Here is a 15,651-nt window from a genome sequence, read left to right on the forward strand (position 1 = left end):
TGTAAACCTATTTTCTGAAAGTGAACAGTAATAGCAAAAGTAATTAATTGGGATCTGCCAAACAGCAGACAACAAACCAGTGCGGCGGCCTGTCTAACCAGAAGTCTTTCTCTTACTTCTTTCATTTTTGTCATTGTCCTAGAAATAAGGGGTAATGAAGGTGAAGGCACTGAAGATTAAATAAATTTGCCGGACACATTTTAAAGAGCGAGCTGTGCCTTAAACGCTGGCTGAAGCTGCTGAAAACTGTTGCTGGGTATGAAGGCGAGCGCTGCAGAGTGACTGTACGTAGGGGCAGATGCAGGAGGGGGATGGGGAAACAGGATGTAGATATAACTGTAGGAACCCATTTATCACCACACTGTCTCCAGAGCATTAATCTAACATTAAAAGCCTTGGGGAAACCACCCATGCACTGTCTCAGACAGGAAGAGCCTTTGCAGTCTCCACCGACTAGACGAGAAAGAAAAAAAAAAAAAAAAAAAAAAGAAAAAGAAAAAGAAAGCAGTGCTCAAATGAAAATACTTCCGTTAAATATAGCTGTGCCTCTTCCCCTTGTCAACAGTAGCTTCATTTATAGTTTTGACCGTTAAAGGATTTCCCCCATATCACTGCAATGTCCAATTGTGTGTGGGCTGGAGGATGGGATTTTGGGCTCGCTCCACAGTAATGCGTTCTCTCTCTCTCACTCACATTGTTTTCAGGATCCTTTTTGTAGCTAGCTCAATTATGATTGTAGATAGATAGCAAAAACAAGCTGAGAAATAGAATGCCTCCCACATTTGAAGCCGAGGTATGTATTTCTCTGTGATTCTCTCCCCCTACACATTGCATTTTGCCACTGTTTTTCTCCTCTTCCTGGTAACTGCCTCTTATCCTCTCCTTTCCCGACCCTACCTTCCCTTCATGGCACTCCCCCAGTTTTATGGGATGCTTGGGATGCTTTGCATACTTTTTAGCAAGTGGCAGGTCCACCTATGAGCAGAATTACGTAGGATTACAAAGCATAAAAATAAAGCACAGTAAAAACCACCTGAAAACTGCGGTATCATTTATTTAATCCCTGGTCCAATTCTTATCCTGTATTGCTCTTTATGGCCTGGTCTAGTTTATGAGCTGCTGGACCTCCTGCTGCATCCAAAATAGACTGTAAGATCTGCAGAGCAGTGTTCTTCCCTTGTTATTAGTTTTGTAGGACACCAAAGCATATTACTGGGCACCACAATGAGGAAGAAATCAAGCAGTGAGCATACACAGCCTGCGTCCGAGAGCTGGGGCTTGATCACTGAACACTGAAATGTCTATGCATATATAAATAGATGTCATGCAACTAACTGGAATTAGAGAATCAGATCCCACGTAATTTATATTTACGTATATTTAAATTAATCAACAACAGTAACAGCGTTTTCTTGAAAAGGAATGGACTTTAAAATGCATGATGGATAAATCAGCAAATCTACTTAGGAATGGAGAGGAATGAGATAATTAACCTGTTGTCCAGAAGCACGGAAGTTGACTGCTAAAAAAGCCAGCAGCTAGTTTGTGAGTCGGCAGCTCAGAAAACTGTAACATGGTCTCTGATTCAGTCAAAAGGTGGATGGCATAAAAATGGCAACCAACAAACATCAGTAGAAAATGTATAAAAGTGGAAAATCAGTACTGTAGATCTACAGTAGGCTTAATTTTAACTCTGACTTTGTACCTCTCATTATTGCATTTGGTATCTTGCAGACCTTTTATTTGCTGCTGGCATATATCTAGTCCCATCTTTGCCAGCAAAGAGATGACCGTGGCACACTGGTAACCTCTTTGTCTAGTACTGAGCTGCCACATCCCCAAAGAGCGACACATCTCACCTGGCTGCGCGTGAGAGAAGGAACTTCTCAGCACTAAACTCACTTGTGTTATTGCCATGAATCTTGTTATTTTACTGTTTCTCTTGATGCTAAGAAACTACTACCAAAGCACCTGTTAGATGACAAAACACAAAACTCCTCGCCACTTTGTCACTGAAGAGCAATCTCACTCATGCATTTCCAGCACTTGTAACAAACTTTCCTAAAATCTTACCTGATAAGATCCAAATACTGATAATCAACAGAGTGAAACTGCTTGAGTGCTGCTGGACACCGTGGTCCCCGTCCCTCTTGGAAAAATCCTCCCATACAATTGTAATTAAAAGAAAAACAAACACAACAGAAACAACTCAACCAGACCACCGACCGACAGCTAATTACCTCCTGATTTCTTGTACTACCATAGCATTTATGTAAGGCTCATATGAAAGCAAACTGGTTTTAAAAGTAACACACACAGTTAACAAAATCCTGAATGAAGCTGTATCCACGTCAGGTTTCTGATAACGCTGAAAAATCACTTGAGCTTTGCTTTTATAGTTACCAGATGTCATCAGTTCTCTTTGGGGCTCTGCATCTGAGTACACTGAATTATATAGCAATGTTGCAGCTCTATAGTTCAGTCTTAGAAAAAGGTGATTTCTGTTAAATAAAGGCAAGGGTTTTTTAAATGTTAGCTTGTGTTTCAACTGTTAACTTGGCCCTCCTTCTGGAGTTCATGAAACCACATTGGGAAACACAAAAGCCAAGACACGAGCATCCCCGCCCCCCTAGGTGACTCCGTGCAGGCTGTGGAGGCAGTTGGGGAGCGAGCACAGGGATCTGAGGAAAGGACGCGGTAGGGATGACACGACATTACAATAGACTCAAACCTGAAATGCTGTAGTAGTAGTGACACAAATGAAAGTTGCAAACCTATGTCCATATGCATTATTTCTCATAAATTCTGTCATTTCAGTGACTGTAATAATCGCTTTATAAAAAAATAACTTCCATTCAAACAGTACCAATAAATGAAATCAATGTAGTTAACCCTTCGAGGAGACATGCAATGAGATTACGAGCTTTTAAGGTTAAAGACGTGTTCAGAAAGGGCCAAAGGGGAGAGAGCTGAACACACACTGAACCGGTTTTGTACCAGTGAACCAGACAGTCACTTGTGTCGTGACAGGACCAGTGCCCTAAACAGCACTTTTCGGCAGACTTGAGAGAATGGGTCCCAGGTTTTTTTCCACCTCAAAAAAGATGGGAAAACATAAACCGTCAAACTATGTACAATCTGTAAATACACTATCAGACATGAAAAAAATAGCCAAATGAACAGTGCAGAACTTGGTATGATCACTTTACAGGGAGGTGACCTATCAACTGTGGAATAGTTGGTCTTGAAAGATTTTACAAAGCATAAAAGCACAGAGAATATTTTTATGAATGCAGAAAAAATGACTTAAACGACTCTCCCCCAACCCAGAAATTGTTATGCAAGTGGTTTTGACTTGAAAACGGAGTGAAATTCCTCATTGAGAAACTCCTGCACTTCTTTGTACTGACAGTGATAACAGGTCCTGGTTATGTGCTGAATCTTTTCCCACACCGAGGTGTCTGTATATACTCTCAGTGGTATGTACACAGCCATTTGGGAATTCTTGCCCCAGGCAGTGCCAAAAAATGCATATGTAGGGCTGTGTTTTGCAAAATTTCACTGATAGATTTTGCTGTAACTGCAAAAATAGAGGTGATCAAGATTTTTTTTTCCCTTGGCTGCTCCTTTTTTTAGCTAAAAATGGCCACCCCTTAAAACAAGATTTGTCATCGATCATAAGTTGACTAGGTTTTATTTAATGAACATAATGCTGTTGTTTGTGTGCTTGTCTGATCTGCAGGCTACATAGTTTTAATTGTTCTTAATATGCCTGCCCAGGCAGAAATGCCTGTCCAATGTAGGTGCAGGAAAGGGCACTGGGCAGCCACGCAGCCCGGGGAATACCTTGTCTTCTCCAGAGATGTGTCTCACCTCTTCTGGCAGTGAAGGATTCTTCATTTTAGCCACACACCTGGGGTGCTGCTGAGTATTCCCTGTGCTAGCTCATCTGGCACTCACAGATCCATCTAACCAATGTTCACGAAGCGCTCCTTTCCTTTTCCTATCCCTTTAGCATGGTGAAAAGCAGTCTTGTTTAAATCACAATCTTAAATTGCAACAGCTACAGCATCTACTGCTGCATTGGTAGAAGTGAAGGGAAAGAGAAAGAGGGGTCTGTGGAAATGACGACTTCTGAAGTGTTCCAGTCTTTGCTGGTTACTCAGGAATTACCCCAGCGATGCCCCAATTAGCAATAGTTAAGCGATCTATTGAACACAGCACAAGCTTTCCGTTTGTGAACTAACTGGACTTGGTTTTCTCTGGTAAATTTAACTAGTATACTGTTCAAATAATTTTTATAAAACCCAGATGTCTCTAAGTTATTTGCAAATTGTTCAGTTTAATTATTCATACTATCTGATTCTTCACTGAAACATTTGTTACTGTAGAATGAAACAGAGAATAAAGAATTATGAACATCAAATTGCCTTTCACACACATCTCAGGCATCTTTATGATAAACAGCCTCTATCCCAACACTGAGTACAAGTAACAACCCATTCCTACAAATCATTGTATAAGTAATGCCCAGTGTGGCCCTCCTAGAAAATAGTGAGATTTCATACGGAGGCCTGTGTCACTGCTCTTAATAAATTTTCCTATTTCTTTAACTCAAGCAGTTCAGATTGAGGTTTTCAAATCCAGGGATCTTATGTTCGATTTCCAGAAATCACTAAATTAGTGATGTTATTACCTCAATAGAAAGACAGGAAAAAAAAATAAATGAGGAGGCATAAACTATCTGACAGCCCTTTCTTTTTTTTCTGTAACAATTCAACCATCTCCAGGTGGAAATACTCAACATTACTTATTTCACTGATTTCTCTGACATTGCATTGTCTTTCTTTTTGGAAATTCCCAATACCAGCCCTTCCAATCCTGATCTCTGAAGTAACATGCTGTTCTCTTTGAAAGTATATGGCAGGTACAGGATACAAAAATGAGCAAGGTTTTAGAAATGATTCACGCTTTTGGCTCAGTAGAACCCACCTGCAACTGCTAAAATGGGATCCACTGGCAATCTTTAAGTTTTCTGGCTGCCTGAGCACCTATTTTCTTAAGGCACTCTTGTACCTGGCACCACTGCTGAGACTTTGACCGATGTAAAATTCATGCAAGAATGGAAGGCACGTAAGAGCTGACTACAGCTGGACAGGCTGCAAGGAAAAAAAGATGGTTGTGAGGGGGTAAAGGGAAGTCATCTTTATGACCATAAATGGGTATATGGGCAAAAATCCTGGGAGATTTAGACGCATTAAGTAGAAACATTCCACCGTGTAATGAGTCAAAAGAAAATCACACGCAGGAGGAAAAGATGTCCCCACACAGTTCCATTGGCCGCTTTACCGTGTTACCAAACCCAAGTAACTCCAAAGCTGCCCGCACAGCTGCTTGCCAAAGAAACCAGATGCAACCAGTGGAAAAACATCTTCCCAAGTTTGACGTCTGGGTCTTGGGAGTGCCATCTAAGCAGGAAGGCAAGAAGGGAAGAGTGGTGCAATGTGGTGATCTGAAATAAATTAGAGCCCCAGCACTGCAGTTTAAAGAAATTCCACTAAAGAACAGTGAAATAGGACCATTACCAAAATCATTGCCTCCAAATACTAATGACGTATAAAGAGTTAACTCTAAGTTAAGGCTTTTGTAGGTCTAGATTTACCAGTGTAGAGAAGCAAGGGATACCTATCACAAAGGGCATATTTGAATGCTATTTCTGGCTGCAAAAACCAGACGCAAACAGTTTAACTTAGAGCAACTGTATTTTCTTAATCCTGGGTCTAACACACGCTAATCTAGTTCCTGAGGTGAATGACATAATTTCTTGCCCATTGCCCAAGAGACTACCATGATGTTGTTCACTGTACTTGACTGCAGCTGCCATTTTAGAGCCTAGTATTTCGCCTTGCATATGATGCACCGAGTGAGAACTGAGAATGTAACACGGATCCCTATCCTTGCTTCTCCCCACATTTCTGTCTAAATATAATTATATATCCATAAAAATATGGCCATAAACCCCTAGTGTACATACACAGAGGTTTCACAAAAAGGACACCAGTTTCTCCGAAATATGTTCAGTTGCAGTTAATAAGAGTCTGGTGCCTCAAGCCACTGATAAGGTTCTACAAAGAGTTAAAAAACAAACAAAAAAAAAGGTGGGCAAAAATCCCACACCACATCTTGCTTATTATTCACAGCAGACTGAGATTCTTCTTCTAGCTGAGCTTTTTCTTTCTCCGTAATACATCCTAGAGTGCCTCTCTGGTTTTGGCAGTGTCTGCTTATTTTTGAAGACTTACCTTCGCAATTACATAAAGGGCTTAACAAGGACACACATTAGCAATTTAAAATAAGAACTGCAGTTGAAATATATTTTTAGAAAAATCAGCTGAACAATAGGGCTTGTACATTTGTTTCAAGATTAGGCCTGCTGAACGATTAAAATTATTTCCAGAACCCTGGGAAATGTGTCCTGTATTACAAGCTCTTTCACAGTCCCTGGGAAGTACAAAGAAAGGATCTCTAGCTGTAGCTTGTGCCAGTTACCAAAATTATAGTGTGCCTGGTTACCCGAAGTTTTGTAGAAGTGATTATTCACTAATATTAAACGTTACACCCTTTTTTCTTGGATATCTGACCTGTTCACCTTCTGCCAAGAATTCAGAGTAAATGTCTGCTGCCCCAAATTATTTTATTATGCGCCAAAGAATGTTTTTGGCAGGTTTTTTTTTCTTTTTCATGCAGGAAAATATGTTGGAAAAGATTAATACAACTTGGAAATGATATTTTGATGAGCAGTACTTGGCACTCACTATTTAAGCCTTTTTGAGGGCTGCAAATTAACAAAAAGAGAAATACGATACAGACAGAAAACAGAACATGAGCAGTGGAAAGAGGAACTTAAAAAAAATTCTTTTGAAAACAAGGTCTGAAATAATCCCCTTTTTCACACACTCTGTGTAAATTAGACTGACAATTATGAGTAAATGTCAACACAGATCTAGAAATTTAATGCAACTATGGGCAAGGTTTGAAATAACTTACAAAGGCCACAGCAAGAAAAAAAAAAAAAGAATCTTTTCCTTCTAAATTCATGTGATGCTGTTATCTGTAAGCCCTGTCTGTGCAACCAAACATCCAAATAGATGTGCATCGTTTTAAGGATCACATTTATAGAAAAGACTTTCACAGTCATATGTATTTCATTCCTCCCCCCCCGCCCCGTAAGCTATGTTCTCCTACCAGTTCTAATATGCACCTATAAGCAGCGGCAAGTAGGACACCGCAGCTGACGCTCAGTGGGTATTCAGGAACTTCAGCACCAGGATGGTTTCTGCCCATGGTGACTACAAAGGGAGTCCTAATACAGCTGGTTGGGTGCGAGGAGGGGTGACTTGTAACTGCCATGGCCGTGCAGGCAGAACGTCCCCAGCGTGCAGGTTATTAGCACAATTTGAAATGATGCAAGATACAGCTTCTTTCACTGGGGCTGGAGAATTGTAAGGAAAAGCAGTAAAATGACAAATATGTAGCATTTCACTGGTTTTATACCAGCAAAGCCATCTTGACCTATAGATATGTCTTCCACCCACATACTATTTTCTTAATACCCCTATAATACTGCATTTATGCAAGCCTTAAAAAACAGCACATGAAGTGACCAGAACCAAAATCTGTGCTATGGACTAAATTTGCAAAGGTGTAATTGTTTATGGTTGTGTAGCTTAAAAATCACTGTGTTTCCTCAGTGTCTGAGATCCAATGCTGTACAGCAACTTTCAGGCCAAAGAAAAATTAAAATAGCCAAGTGTAGAAAACTGTGAAGAGACCTAGAAGGAAATACCAAGTAAGTACGGTTTTGCAAATGGCAAAAGAACAAGATACTCAGTGTACTTTTTTTTCCTTCACAGGAACTTACAAAATTCTGCACCAAGTATTGCTTTTCTTACATGGTATTTATATTGCTCTTGTTATGCAACAGGGGTAAAAGACACAGAGAAAGAAGTTTTCAGAAGGCCTTGAACTGCACCACAATACAGTTGAAACTAGCGTTTATATGTATGTATGTAAACTAGGTATTTGGTCACAAAACTCTAAGTCCGTCCATATAAACACACATAAAAATGGCCCTCATACAGCTTATTACATTCTTTCGAAAATCTAACCAGAACAAAGTATGACAAAATCAGTAACTTCTGTAGCTGTAAAGATATTTTTCCTCTCCACTGCAGAATTTGGATTTTGGGAAGCCAACCATCAAATACTGCTAGTACGTATTCACTGCTCTACGGAAAAAGTACACAGCGTGGTTTTGACTCACACATTGTTTCACACGATACAGAGGGGCTGTCTGCTTAGAAACCAATTTGCTTATCTTTAAAGGAAGCTGGGAAAAGTATTTATCTTTAACCTATCAGCTTCATCCTTCCCAAGATCTATAGCTTTGATAAGTTTAAAACCAAATGGTTTTGGAACTACAGCCCAATAAGGCTTGTGGTCTTCTAATGCTCACCCTGTTTTTTTTGAAATGTACTTAATATTTGCAAAGAGAATAAATGATTACTAGCAGAGAGAGAAACTGTGCATAATAATACAGTTCTTATTTGAGAAATGGATTTGTCTTTTCAGCAGTCATCCATCCTCCAACTATGAAGTATAATTTACAATTCAGAGTCAGTCCCACTATGTCTGGAATCATACAGTCACTTCCTTCCTAGTTTAAAAGAAATACAGAAAGTAGGGGAGAGATTAAAAAAAAAAGAGCAGGAGTTTATTAAAACCTCTTATAAACCCTTTTGATAGTACACTCTATTTTTACTATGTACGTATTATACAGGGCGGAGTTATATATATTATGTTTCATTATATGGAATATATATAGTTACAGATGGTTTCTCATTAGATGGAAATGTTTATTCTGGGGTGACTTTCAGGGAACACTTTTATTTAAATCAAACGTGTTTTTGTCAAATTTCTCAAGCACTCTTATCCAAGAATCACTGTAACACATATTCCACTGCTAGAACAACACCGTGGCTTTTATTTATCGCAAATAATTCATGACAGGTCACAAATGTTGGTTCTATATCCAACTTGCAGTATATAATGGATTTGGATCAGAAGCTTAAGTCATATTATTTTAATTGAGTAGGCTGGCCCTAAAGAGGATAACACATCATATAAATAGGGCTGCATGCTCACAAATCAGATCTGTGCTAAACCATGAGAATTAAAAATGGAGTTTGCATTGCTCTGAAGCCTAGCTATTGCACAGCTGAGAGGGTCAAAGAAACCCTGCCTACTGTCTTAACGCCAGTTCCTGCATCTCGTTCCCACTGCATTTAGATATATATATTCACCTGTATATATTCACCCATAAATTCACAAATAGTACTTTGAAATAACAGAAAAAAAGTTAAATAGTGTCCCAGCACACCTGTAATAGTCTTTCCTCAGAGAATTTCAACACATTTTAGGACCAAAACCTTTTACCATCTGCTGTGAAGTACCATACACAGTATTAACCTCACTTTCAAACAGGAATACTGAGGCACAAAAATTTTAAATCCAGGTTTAAACACCTAGTTTTTACACGTTTCCTTAAAAAGTGTATTATTTTCTCAGTAATACCTGTTCAGCCCCCAGTTACACTAGCACAAAAGTACCTGTTCAAATAGGTGCTAAGCAAATACTTAAGCGTCTTTCCATGAGTGCAGCTGAGTTTGGTCTATGAACTACAGTTACTCTATACCACAGGCAGACTACACATGGCCCAAGAGCCGGTGATAAGATGTATGTAGACACAAATGACGCAGCCATAGATTGCCATCTATGACAGATGTCATTTCAAGGATGTATTTTTCCCTTCAGCAAAAAAAAGGTCTCCATCCTTGGCAATACTCAAAACCCAACTGGACACAGCCCTGAGCAGGAGAGTTGGCCTAGATGATCTCCAAAGGTCCCTGCCAACCCAAACTATTCTCTGGTTCTGTCATCCCCTGAGATATCCTCCAGCCTCAACTATCCTATGATCCTAATGAGCCAAATCGGAAGAAACCATAAAAAAACAAAAGAAAAATTATTATTCACTGGCTCTACTATCAGCGCACGCTATTGTTTTTACTGTCACACTGGACAAGTGCTTTTACTGACCAAGTGCTTCATTCTTCTAATGAATTATTCTTCAAGGTGTAGGTTTTAGTAATTTAAGCAACACTTATGCACTGTACATTCACCTTCTACCTAGCAGCAGCCTTCCAACGCAAAGGAAGCTGATAGCTTTGAAGCAAATTTAGCTGACCTATATATGCCAGTATTTTATGCTATGCTTAATCTGATTTATTTTCAACATGCACTTTTCTCATCTGTGACTCAGGAACTCTATGCCATACACAGTTGTTCAAAATACTCTAAACGTACCTCACATGCAGAAAAAATATGTACTTCAGAGAAAAATTACATAGGCTTATGTAAGTAAAGACTATTGTGTAAGGTACGAATTCAAAAGAACAGAATATTGATCTTCAGTCATTCCCTATTGCCTGAGAACTTACCGAAGCAAATGCAATATTTACATTTTGTATAAAATGTATTTGTTAAAAAAGAGAATGAGTCATAAAGAAGATATTTTCCTTTAAATGGGGAACAAACAAGAGGACTTGGAGACGTGTGTGTGCCTGCAAGGCTACGACATCATTGGCATTACAGAGACATGGTGGGATAGCTCCTATGACTGGAGTGTTGGGATGGAAGGGTACAGGCTCTTTAGGAAGGACAGGCAGGGCAGACGAGGAGGGGGCGTTGCCCTCTATGTCAATGACCAGCTGGAGTGCGTGGAGCTCCACCTGGGGATGGAGGAGGAGCCCACCAAGAGCCAATGGGTCAGGATTAAAGGGAGGGCTGGGGCAGGGGACATCACAGCGGGTGTCTGCTACAGGCCACCTGGCCAGGGGGACCGAGCAGATGAAGCCCCCTATAGGCAGATAGGAGCAGCCTCACGCTCACAAGCCCTGGTCCTCATGGGGGACTCCAACCACCCCGACATCTGTTGGAGGGACAACGCAGCTGAGCGCAAGCAATGCAGGAAGTTCCTGGAATGTGTCAATGACAACTTTCTCCTACAAGTGGTAGAGGAGCCCACAAGGAGAGGTGCCATGCTGGACCTTATTCTCACCAATAAGGAGGGCCTAGTAGGGGATGTCAAGGGCAGCCTTGGCTGCAGTGACCACGAAAGGGTGGAATTCAGGATCCTCAGGGCAGAGAGGAGAGCACTCAGCAAGCTCACTACCCCGGACTTCAGGAGAGCAGACTTTGGCCTCTTCAGGGGTCTGCTTGGTAGAATACCATGGGACAAAGCCCTGGAAGGAAGAGGGGCCCAAGACAGCTGGCTAATATTCAAGGGTCATCTCCTCCAAGCTCAGGAGCGATGCATCCCAACAAAGAGGACGTCAAGAAAAAACACCAAGAGGCTCCTGTGGATGAACAAGGAGCTCCTGGGCAAAGTGAAACACAAAAAGGAAGCCTCCAGAGGGTGGAAGCAAGGGCAGGTAACCTGGGAAGAATACAGAGAAACTGTCCGAGCAGCCAGGGATCAGGTTAGGAAAGCCAAAGCCCTGACAGAAATTAGTCTGGCCAGGGACACCAAGAACAAGAAGAAAAGCTTCTATGGGTATGTCAGTGACAAGAGGAGGATGAGGGAAAATGTGGGTCCCCTCCAGAATGAAACAGGTAAACTCGTTACCCAGGATATGGAGAAGGCTGAGATACTCAATGACTTCTTTGCCTCAGTCTTCACTGGCAAATGCTTGAGCCACACTGCCCAGGTCACAGAAGGCAGGGAGAATGCAGAACCACCCACTGCAGGAGAAGATCAGGTTCGAGAATATCTAAGGAACCTAAAGGTGCACAAGTCCATGGGACCTGATGAGTTGCATCCATGGGTCTTGAGGGAACTGGCGGATAAAGTGGCCAGGCCACTCGCCATCATATTTGAGAAGTCCTGGCAGTCTGGCAAAGCTCCTGCCAATTGGAAGAGGGGGAGCATAACCCCCATTTTTAAGAGGGGTAAAAAGGAAGACCCAGGGAACTATGGGCCGGTCAGTCTCACCTCCGTGCCTGGCAAGATCATGGAGCAGACCCTCCTGGAGACGATGCTCAGGCACATGGAAAATAAGGAGGTGACTGGTGACAGCCAACACGGCTTCACTAAGGGCAAATTGTGCCTGACAAACTTGGTGGCCATCTATGATGGGGTTACAGCGTCGGTGGATAAGGGAAGGGCAACTGATGTCATGTACCTGGACTTGTGCAAGGCATTTGACACGGTCTCGCACGACATCCTTGTCTCTAAATTGGAGAGACATGGATTCGATGGATGGACCACGCAGTGGATAAGGAATTGGCTGGATGGTCGCACTCAAAGGGTTGTGATCAATGGCTCAATGTCCACGTGGAGAACAGTGACGAGTGGTGTTCCTCAGGGGTCGGTACTGGGACCGGCACTGTTCAACATCTTTGTTGTCGGCGACATGGACAGTGGGATCGAGTGCATCCTCAGCAAGTTTCCTGATGACACCAAGCTGTGTGGTGTGGTCAACACGCTGGAGGGAAGGGATGCCATGCAGAGGGACCTTGACAGGCTGGAGAAGTGGGTCCATGAGAACCGCATGAAGTTCAACAAGGCCAAGTGCAAGGTCCTGCACGTGGGTTGGTGCAATCCCAAGCACGACTATAGGCTGGGCGAGGAATGGATTGAAAGCAGCCCCGAGGAGAAGGACTTGGGGGTTCTGATTGATGAGAAGCTCAACATGACCCAGCAGTGTGCGCTTGCAGCCCAGAAAGCCAACCGTGTCCTGGGCTGCATCAAAAGAGGTGTGACCAGCAGGTCGAGGGAGGCGATCCCGCCCCTCTACTCCACTCTCATGAGACCCCACCTGGAGTACTGCGTCCAGCTCTGGGGGCCCCAGTACAGGAGAGACATGGAGCTGTTGGAGCGAGTCCAGAGGAGGGCCACGAAGCTGATAAGAGGGCTGGAGCACCTCTCCTGTGAGGACAGGCTGAGAGAGTTGGGGTTGTTCAGCCTGGAGAAGAGAAGGCTCCGGGGAGATCTAATTGCTGCTTACCAGTTTCTGAAGGGGCCTACAGGAAAGCTGGTGAGGGACTGTTTATCAGGGAGTGTAGTGACAGGACAAGGAGTAATGGGTTTAAGCTAAAGAAGGGTCAATTTAGATTAGATGTTAGAAAGAAATTCTTTACTGTTAGAGTGATGAGGCACCTGAACAGGTTGCCCAGAGAGGTTGTGGATGCCCCTTCCATGGAAGTGTTCAAGGTCAGGTTGGATGGGGCCTTGGGCAACCTGGTCTAGTGGAGGGTGTCCCTGCCCGCAGCAGGGGGCTTGGAACTAGATGATCCTTGAGGTCCCTTCCAACCCTAACCATTCTATGATCCTATGATTCTAAATTTTATTGGTTCCTTTTAAAAAAAATTGTAAAGAGCATTGGAAATACTGTAATCTAGTACTATTCCAACTATTACTACTACTAGTCCAGCAGTATCTAGTTGGACAACACCACAATGATTAAATCCCAGAAGCTTCAGAATATCCATGTTTTGGATTCTCTCATAGTTTCCAAAGGCAGAATGAGAGTAAGATGCCCTGGATGTGATTAACAGGAAAGGCTCATGTTTGCACGTGCCTACCTCCACAAAGGACTTCGTGCTGTGATTCACAGAAACGCTTCATGCTGTATGTGCCCTTGAGCCTATGCGTAAAACCTGAGAGAAAATCTTATCCTTTAGGAAAACAAGGAAAATCTGTCAACCATAAACCAAATAGACCAACGCTGCTGTCATCCTGAATCTACACAGGGAAAACAACTACGTTATTAGCTGCCTTAATTTGTACGGTTGGGAAGAAAACAAATAGCAATTCTGAAGTATAATGGTAAAGTGTCCCAAGTCAGCAGCTAAAAATTTCATTGACATCTTTTTAGCAAAAGCATCCAGCTAGTGTTTTTATTGTCTTGGACATGGTACGGATTGTACACTGAGGAATATTTTATCAAGTGTATGTCATAAAACATGGAAAAATTCAAACTGAACAGTAAAAGTATGAGCAAAAATGGAAACTGTTACACAACCTGAACACTAACAAGTCACTGCCAGACATCCACTACAATAAATGCCCTACTAGAGAGCAGTACAAGCTGCAGACAGCTGAGGAGCTGATTTTCAGATAAGGATTCTATACTGCAACATGCATGTAAGTGCTAGAACAGGAACACAATTAACTCAATCAATACATCAAAAATACCAAATTTTAAAAAGCTTTAATAACTGAATTGACATGTTGGGCTGGGTAGGGAAGGTAATTTACTGTAGCATTTGGACCTATGATAGGATTTGTCATTCACAACAGATGGCAGCACATTTTAGATTAAAAGGAATGTGAGAGATTTGATTTCCCTTGGTTTTGCCACCTCTCCCCTGCCCCCTTTCAATTTTCCTCGGGATCCTATTACTCCCGTTGCATAGTACTGCTCTGACCATTCCAAAAGACAAGTAATTATCTGTTTCTCTTTTGCGCAGACAAAGCAGAACGGGACAACTCTGTATTCTGAATTCTATACGATCTTGTAGAAACACAGTTCTTCACCCTGAAGAAAACCAATAGAAGGACTATGTCAGCAGTGAAGATGGCTGCTAGCAAAAGTATGCTGCTCAGGAATTTGAAGAGGTGCTAACCTAAACAATGTAATTTGGATGCCAGAACTGTGGCTTTTTTGGTATAGCTTGTTTCACTTCTGTCAATGCACCTGCTTTGTTGGTATAATGACGTCCACCACGGGAGTATTTTGTGTACTCTCTCCACGCTGGTAGTACACTCATAGTGTAGACACAACCTAAGCCTGATTTTAGTAACTGAGGCCAACATTTTCACTTAAAGGTAGCCTTTAAATCAAGACACCTACAAATAATTATAACTTCACTTTTAAAAGTTTGACTCCAGAGATAAACAATGCTGGGAAGCACTCAGCACTTTTAAGAGTTGGGCCACTTTAAATTGTGCACCAAAAGGCTCATATTAAAAAGGAGCAAAGTGAACATTACAGGACTTGACTTTTGGATAGGAAGCAGCAATCTTAAACTGAGATTAATCACTCGATTTCTTTATACCTCAAGAAGGGGGGCATTCATGGTCCTGCAGTGGAAGTGACAACACCTAGCCACCTCAGTGGTGGAATTCCTATGCCATCAACCCATGGACCCTAAATGGAAGTTATGCCTGGCTGCTCTGTTTTTCCGGGCATAGCTAAGCCCTGAGGCAGTCACTTATGTGAAGAGGCAACTATTTACTTACTTATTTTAAAACAGCTAAGCAATTAGAGCCTCAACTTGTCCGAGTCCTGTCTTGTACTGGAGGGATTTGACTGTACTGCCCCTGGACCAGGCATCTTCTCCAGCCTGCTTCTCCAGCAGCAGAAAGCTCAAAGCAGTCTCCCTGGCTGGATTTTTTTTCTGTTAAACCACATGATCAGTCAGTATAACTCATCGAGTGCCACAACTTACCATTTCATTCCATCTGCAAATGTACTCAAATATCATTTTATATTTCCTTCCAGGTAACTGATAAAGCTATTGAGCGGTATC

General features: G+C 42.0%; 1 protein-coding gene across 4 annotated transcripts in view; it reads right to left on the bottom strand.

Moving 5' to 3' along the window:
- Positions 1 to 15,651, bottom strand: part of TBL1X (transducin beta like 1 X-linked) — a 204,880-nt gene that overhangs the window by 41,714 nt on the left and 147,515 nt on the right. The gene's annotated exons all lie outside the window — the stretch shown is intronic.

This window comes from Balearica regulorum, chromosome 1 (genome assembly GCF_011004875.1).
Source record: "Balearica regulorum gibbericeps isolate bBalReg1 chromosome 1, bBalReg1.pri, whole genome shotgun sequence".
Classification (NCBI taxonomy): domain Eukaryota; kingdom Metazoa; phylum Chordata; class Aves; order Gruiformes; family Gruidae; genus Balearica; species Balearica regulorum.